This window comes from Mobula birostris, chromosome 3 (assembly GCF_030028105.1).
Source record: "Mobula birostris isolate sMobBir1 chromosome 3, sMobBir1.hap1, whole genome shotgun sequence".
Taxonomy (NCBI): domain Eukaryota; kingdom Metazoa; phylum Chordata; class Chondrichthyes; order Myliobatiformes; family Myliobatidae; genus Mobula; species Mobula birostris.
The window spans coordinates 141,453,541-141,461,963 of NC_092372.1; positions in this window are offsets into that span (position 1 = coordinate 141,453,541).

Here is an 8,423-nt window from a genome sequence, read left to right on the forward strand (position 1 = left end):
CAGAAACCTGGATGAACGAAAAGATTTGCAATCTGTTGATGGTTATATCAGTGGCTTTCAGGTCTGGTGGCCAAGGAAAGTACACAAGATCCAGGTATGACCTTCAGAAAGCCACTCCCCATGCGAAGTGGCAACTCCCTATGCGAAGAGGCAAGTCCTGATAACGTTTCGGCCAGGAACTATGATTGTTTATTCATTTCCATTGATGCTGTCTGAGCTGCTGAATTTCTTCAGCACTTTGTGAGTGTAATGCAGGAAAGAAACTTGGATCACAGAAGGATGCTCAACATCTGTGACTGTACTTCAATGCTCGCACCTCCTACAAAGCAAAACTAAGCATAACATAGTATCCGAAAATAAAATTTTGTTCCCAGATGAGCTCGATGTTTTTTCATGCTTGCTTTGACTGATAGAAAATGGAGGCACCTTCACAAGCTCCCGCAGCTCACGGTGACCCTGTTATTTCAGTCTCTGAGGCTGACATGACATCATCCTTCAGGAGGGTGAACCCACGGAAAGCATTTGGCCCTGATAGGGTACCTGGCTGAGTACAGAAGACCTATGCTTAACAATTGTCTCGACATCTTTAACCTTTCACTTTGGCAGTCAAAGGTACCTATCTGCTTTAAGCAGGCTTCAATCATACTGATGTCCAAGAAGAACATTATAACCTACCTGAATAACTATCATCCACTAGCATTCACACCTGTGAAGGTGAAGTGCCTTGAAAGTTGGTCATGAAATATATGTACTTCTGCCAGATTTGGGTTCACTCCAATTTGCCTACTGTCACAACAGCTCACCAGCAGACGCCATTTCATTGGCTCTTTACTCAGCCCAGGAACACTGGGACAGTGAAGGTGACTCTTCATTAACTACAGCTCAACATTCAACACTATCGTTCCCTCAAAAAAAAAAAATCAGTAAGCTCCAAGACCTAGGATTTAATACCTCTTTGTGCAACTGAATCCTTGATTTCCTTACTTGCAGACCCCAGTCAGTTTGGACTGGCAACAGCATCTCCTCCATAATTACCATCAGCACAGGTTCATCACAAGGTTGTGCATTTAACCCCCTGCTCTACTTGATTTACACTTATGACTATGAGGCTAAATACAGCTCCAATGCCATATTTATGTTTGCTGATGACACCACTGTTGTTGGCTAAGTCAAAGATGGTGATGAATTGACATATAGGTGGGAGACTGAAAATCTGGTTGAATACTGCCATGTCAACAACCTCTTACTCATTGTCAGCAAGACCAAGGAGCTGATTATTGATTACAGGGGGAGGAAACCGGAGGTCCATGAGCCAGTCCTTATTAAGGGATCAGAGGTGGAGAGTTAAGTAACCTTAAATTCCTCCACATTATTATTTCAGAAGACCTGTCCTGGGTTCAGCACGTAAGTTACATTACAAAGAAGGCACAGTAGTGCTTCTGCTTTCTTAGAAGCTTGTACGGATATGGGATATCACCTAAACCTTTGACAAACCACTATAGATGCACAGTGGGGAGTATCCTGATGGGCTCTCTCAAGGCTTGGTATGGGATCAACAATGCCCGAGAAAGGAAAAGCCTACAAAATGTGATGGACACAGCCCAGTCCATCACAGAAAAAGTCTTCCTCACCACTGAGCACATCTACAAGGAGTGCTGCATCCATCATCAAGGATCGCTATCATCCAGACCATGCTCTCTTCTCACTGCTACCATTGGGAAGGAGGTACAGGAGCCTTAAATCCCACACCATCAGGTTCGGGAACATTTATTACCTTTCAACCATCAGGCTCCACACTAAACTGATTGCACAAACTGTGGATTCACTTTCAACACCTCTACAACTCATGTTCTCAGTATTATTCATTTATGTTTTTATTGTTATTATTATTTGTTGGTTTTTTTTGTATTTGCACAGACTGTCTTCTTTTGCACAGTGATTGTTTGTCAATCTTTGTATGCAGTTTTTCATTGATTATATTGTATTTCTTTGTTCTACTTTTAATGCCTGCAAGAAAATGAATATCAGAGTAGTATATAGTGACATATAGGTACTCTGAAGTTTGAATTTTGAAAATTTTACCTATGTAATTTCTAGGCATTCCTGAAATGAGACTGGGACTTTCATGCCAGGAGCAAGCCTCTGCGAATCCATGTGCAGTACAGGAAGAAATTCAATTACTTCATTCATAATTATTGTTAATGTTCTACTCTCTGTCAAATCATGTGAATGTAGGGAATCCATTGAGGCAACCATCTCCACACAACACATTGAGGAACATGTTTTCAAATATTTCTTGCAAGGCAACGATATCAAGAACAGGCACTTTACTTATCTATTGTGTTACGTACCCCGTAACTGGGTTGCCAAACCAGCAGAAATGGATCACTCAGTTGGAGTCTGGATTACTAGATCTAAGAAAGTTTTATTAAAAAAAACAAGCAACACAGTAATCGAAAGGATAATGAATGCAACAGTTCAGCAATGATAAACACACATGTGCACAGAATTAAGATAACAGCATCAATCAAGCTCTATCGTTGTCTAGGGGTAAATGACCAATTTCAAAGTGACACAAAGTCCAGTTCAATTTAGTTCAGTTCACAGTAATCGTTGCCATGGCAATGGACAATGTTGGGGGGAAGGAGAGAGAGAACGAGAACGAATGATCATTCAAAATGGCTTCCACTCACAGACCTGCAATATTGCTCACAAGCAGCTTTCGGGCGAGTCCTTTGTGATGTCACCTGGGGTCACCGACTGTGATCCCTCCTCCAGATGCGGTCGATCCTCTGCAGTGAACCCGGCACCCAAGCGAGGGTGGACACACACCAGGTTCCCGCTGATCGTACCTTTCCACCCTGTGCGTTTATGGCCCGGTACTTCCCACCGACTTGTGAGGGGCGCACCGCTTCCAGGGTCTCGTTACCTCGGGTGTCGTGTGTGTCCTGCCTTAGCGAACCTGTCCCTTTTTATCCCCCTGCGGGGGTATCGCCTGTCCATCACTTCAAACAGTTCAGGGTTCAAAGGGGGAGCCGCTCTAGACAGCTCTCTCTCCCATCCCTTCATTACACATCTCCAGATCGCCTGTCCATCACTTCAAACAGTTCAGGGTTCAAAGGGGGAGCCGATCTTGACAATACCCAGACTGACGGCTCCTTCATTAACATCTCCAAATGCTGCTCATTGTGTTCCTTATCTCTCCCTCCCCTGAGGGCAGGTGGCAGACCAACTGCTGATGCCACTGGTTCTAGCCCAGGCCAGCAAACATCTTAATTTATGTGTATTCTCGTCACAATTGGAACAGGGTGTCTTTCAACCCCCAAGACTTTGAGGTTAGATGAGCAGTTGTTCCATAACAAGTCCCTGGCTGTGCAAGAGTCTGTGACACTGGCAGTGACTGAGTTCACCCTCACCAATTTTCTACTCCTTAATTTCCAAGTTAGTTTGGTTTTGTGATTGAGAGTCACGTGAGCTCTCATCTGCCCAAGTCCTGAGTTCATTAGATGCCTGTGAGGGAGGGGAAGAGCTCCGGGCACCATTTCATTTTCTGGCACATTGCAGCTAATAGAAGCTAGGCTAGATGCATATATTTCACATGGTGAGATATCTAACATGTAGGCTGAAATAGGCAGAAAAGCCTTTGGAGGGTATGGTCACTGTATAATTATGTACTGGAGGATTCAGATGAGACTTTTAATAGTACAGTCTACATGCCCTTTACTGGATGACTGGTTGCAGATTCAACTGTCTAGCAGGTCACTCTCCAACCTCTTAGTGGACTTTAATAGAAGCAAGAGGCTTTATGTCATTTGGAAAGTAATGAGATCCTCCATTCAAACAGATGGTAAGTGGGTATCGGCGTAGACGTTGGCATCCATGGTTGTGTCGGTGAAGGTCACCCAGAGCTTACACCATTTTATGTAGACTAGGTCCACTTCCATCAGAGATTTCCTGTAACGAGCTGAACATTATATGGCGGTACACAAGCACAGCTAACTGCCATCAAGCAATTGCAATTAAATGTAATTAAACATATGAAAAAGTAATAGAGTAAAAAAATAAAGAACTGATAAAATATTGTGCTCTACTTCATGTTAATTCTATTATCCACTGCATTTATCTGCTATTTTCTCACAGGTGTAAAAGGGATTTTCTGGATAATACTTTAAAACAAATGAAATCCATAGTATTAAGTATGTTGTTCTGTGCCAACTAAAGGCCAATATGGCAAAGATCTGTACTTCTTAGCTGAAAAATTAGATCACTCAACAGTATCATATGTTGCTGTTAAATCCAAACAACAATTGCCATTTTTTGTTGTAGCTGATGGACTACAATAAGATGGTGGGAAGGAGGCAAGTTCAAAGTTCGACTGTGATCAGGACTCAGATGGCAGGTGTTCAGATTGAATTCTGTTAGAAGTGTTCAGTTTTACTCTACTTCAAAGATGTGAGAAAAGCCAAATGCTCAATGTGTGTCCACTTCATTAATCATTTTGGTATTGAATCACCAAATTAGGACTTCATTTTCAGATACACTAGTGCTCCTCCCACTTTGCCTTTCTGCACTCATTATTACACCAAGCTTGATCTAGCTTCATAGTAGCAGTAGAACGAGGGAAATGCTTTGACATGATGCCATAAATAGTGGTGGAATACAATTCTCTTGCAACCCAGTAGTTTCATGATCATAAATACAGAGACAAGATTTCTTTTAAAAGAAATACAGATTACTTAATAATCTAAATTTAAATGATCCAGCTGTGTTTGTGGATTTGTACTCCTGGCATTGTTAGTTCAGACCTCAGGATTATTAGTTCAAGCACTGCAGCACTGATACAAAAGCTGGGTATGGTTAGCTTCAGTACTTTTCATCATAATCTTTTACTTCTAACTCACAAATGAAAGTGTGTTTCTATATTATAACATAATGGAAACTATCATATGCTTAATGCAGTTCATTTGGTCTATAAATTGTAATTTACCTATTATTCAGTGTCAATTAAAATCCCTGCAATATGACAGTGCTTTCAAACTTAAAGTGGATATGTTGTACACAGGTTTCACATGGTCTCAAGTGCACCTGTCACTGTAGAATGATTACTGGATTCTATATACAGTCCTTTTTGTAATATTAAAACCAGATTATATAGGCCAAGAGAAAACAGCTATTTCACTTATATAGTTGTCACACAATCCTTGCTGAGATTGATTTTCTTCTCAGGATGCATGTACATTTCTTCAAAATATGAGCAAACGGGAAATTAGATTTAAAAAGAGACTGCTGTGGCTCATGGTTTTCATTTCAACATTGCAACATTTATGTGTAATGTCATTTGTGGAGAGTTGTGTCGTTTTTGTTTTAAACTGTCATTTCAAAAATTGAAAGTGGAATGTTTGTCAGTGCAATAACTTAGACTATTTTTTCCTGAAATTTTTGATTATTTTACTGTATTATTAGCATATTGAAATAATTCTTTGTTAGCAGTATTTTATATACAGTGCTTTAAAAAATCTGTTTAAAGTCCACACAAAACATGACCTGGAACACCAGGAGTGATTTCTCTGTGTATTTAGTGTCCTAGTCTTCTACAGTATCAGAAAGAAAAGAACATAATGATGAACAGCCAATTCCTTTTGAAATCTTGTGATAGATTAATTGTGAACTTTTCCTCTCCATAAATGTTTTATACAAATGAGTTTAAAGAATAACTATAATTACTTCACTTTTTCAATGGACGAAGCATTAGGAACAGTGGTTATTTTTATCTTCTTTAGCTACTGTTGTGTTTGAAAGGGTAAAATAAAGTGGGGTTCATTTCAATATCATTAGAATTAATTATCATATATTACATTAAGTAAATTATGTTCTAAGTCTGCAATGAATTTGTAATGATATGTAAATTACAGTGTCAGAGATGGCAGTGTATGTAGCAACGTCTACTCTGCCTCTTCTGTCTGGGTGAATCTCCTAGGACAAAGCAGAATAAAATTCTTTCTCCCCTAGATTATTCTATTCCCCTGCAGCCACATGACAATCATTCTCCCTTGTGCACCTTGAACTTTGCTACCATCTGAAAACCAGCATAACTTAATTGATGCATCTGGCCCAGAAACAAAGATCGGATTATTGAGTTACTGAGCAAATGCCAGTAGACTTCCACTTTCAAAATAGGATTATCGCACAGAATATTTGTGAACAAGTGCCAAAGAGGTCCACTAAAATCTGTAGCTGTTAAGTGATTTATTACTATTTAGTCCTATTTTAGACCATGGAATGATCAAAAATGGCACTTTCATGATTTCTAAATACCTCAAAAAACAACTTAAAGTGTTGTGCTACATCTACAACTTAGCAATCAAATGTACATGGCAAATTTCCATTTAGAGTAATATAAATGACGAGATAATTTTAATTTAATGATACTGGTTGCAGAATGAAAAACTGGCCAGGAAACCTTTGCTCTTCTTTCTCCTAATAGCATTGTAAGTTGTTTTATATCCATCTGGAAGGGTAGAAAATGGAATGGGAATTAAATCAGCAATCCCTAAGATATACGTATGGGAATAGTGATGCATAATCACCAGGTGCTGCTTCAGAGTAGAGCAGCCAGCATGACATCTATCTATTGTCTGCTCATTACTGTGATTTCTGCATGCAGCCATATCTATTGGGTCAGAACATGCTGGATCCGGCTCAACAGGCAGGATCACTGCCCATCCACAGTCACCCAGTCTCAACATCTGTTCATTCGTCACAGGCACATCACTCATTTGCATGACAGTCAGTGATTTCCCCTGTCCTTCCACAAGCAGGAAGCTATCCGGTGGGGGGGGGGGGGGGGGGTTGTGGGTAGAGGCATGCCTGCACTTGTCGAACTGTATGAACGCGACATTGCTTACTATTATGGGAAGGTTATGACATATGTTTGACCAACAGTGTGGCTAAATACATTTATACTGGCATCCTCAGACCTAGTTCTCCTTCTCATATCTGTGTTAATTCACATAATACAATCTCATCTGATTTAAAAGCTGCAGAAAATTATTTTTCAAAGTCTTATCGTATGAGGAGTGTTTGATGGCTCAGGGCCTGTACTCACTGGAATTCAGAAGAATGAGAGGTGACCTCATTGAAACCAATTGAATATTGAAAGGTCTCGGTACAGTGGATGTGGAGAGGATGCGTCCAATGTGGGAGAGTCTAAGACCAGAGGACACAGCCTCAGAATAGAGGGACGTCCATTAACAACAGAGATAGGGAGGAATTTCTTTAACCAGAGAGTGGTGGATCTGTGGAATTCATTGCCACAGGTAGAGTTTGATAGATTCTTGATTAGTCAGGATATGAAGGGATATGGGGAGAAGGCAGGAAATTGGGGCTGAGAGGGAGATGGATCAAACCTAACGAAATGGTGGAACAGACTTGATGGGCCAAATGGCCTAATTCTGCTCCTTTGTCTTATGGTCTTATAGTCTAAGTACAGAACAGTTGCTTTCTTCCATCCTCCTCTTTCCTCTTTCCTCCACTTCCATTTCTTCCACCTGCTTTGCCCCTCTTGCTGCTAACTATTTTACTGAGCAAATAGTAGCAAGATCTGTTCAAACAGTGAAGCCCTCTTTTGTTTCTCAGCAGCCCTTTAAGGTTGAGAATGATTGGCTTCTGCTTCAATCCAATGGGTTCTGAGATGGCTGAAGTCACAAATATGGGAGCCACAAATCGTGCCTCAGATGGTAGAGTCTGTAGGTAGCATGAAGACTGGATAAATAGTCTGGAAGGTAGTGTGCTCCTTCTGCCATTTTCACTGGGCTCCTGCTAGGTCCCAGTGGGTAATTTCAAGGCTCCTAATGTTAACCTGGCTGCTCCTACTAAATACCAACAAGTAGGTGAGAATGTTTCAAACTTTCCCTGTTTCAGGAGTCTGATGACAGGCTTGTGAAATCTGCTACTCTTTTCTTTACCCTGATGAAGACCATATACTTAACTGGAAACCACAGTACTCTGCATTTTAGCTGGGTTTTCAATGAGGCTCAATAAACAAGTAGCGAAGACAACTTTTTTAATGTTTAGTTGCCTCATAAGTCATTCTGTGCTAGGTTACTTGCAACAATGTCTGTACTGTGTTTACAGAAAGGTTTATATGTGTTTGTAGTATCCAACAGACAATCGGCATAGTGGGAGTAAGAGGCCTGTTGGAGTTGCAAATGTAAGATTTAATTCATCTTGGACCTAATCTTTCAGGAGAAGTGCAAGTAAGATAATTTTTTTTAGGTGCAAATGGTGGAAATCTGAAATAAATACAGAAAATGCTGGAGATACTCGGGAGGTCAGGCCACATCCGGAGAGAGAAGCAGAGTTGACATTTCTGTTCAATGACCCATCATCAGGACTGAAATGATAACTCAATTTCTCTTTCCATC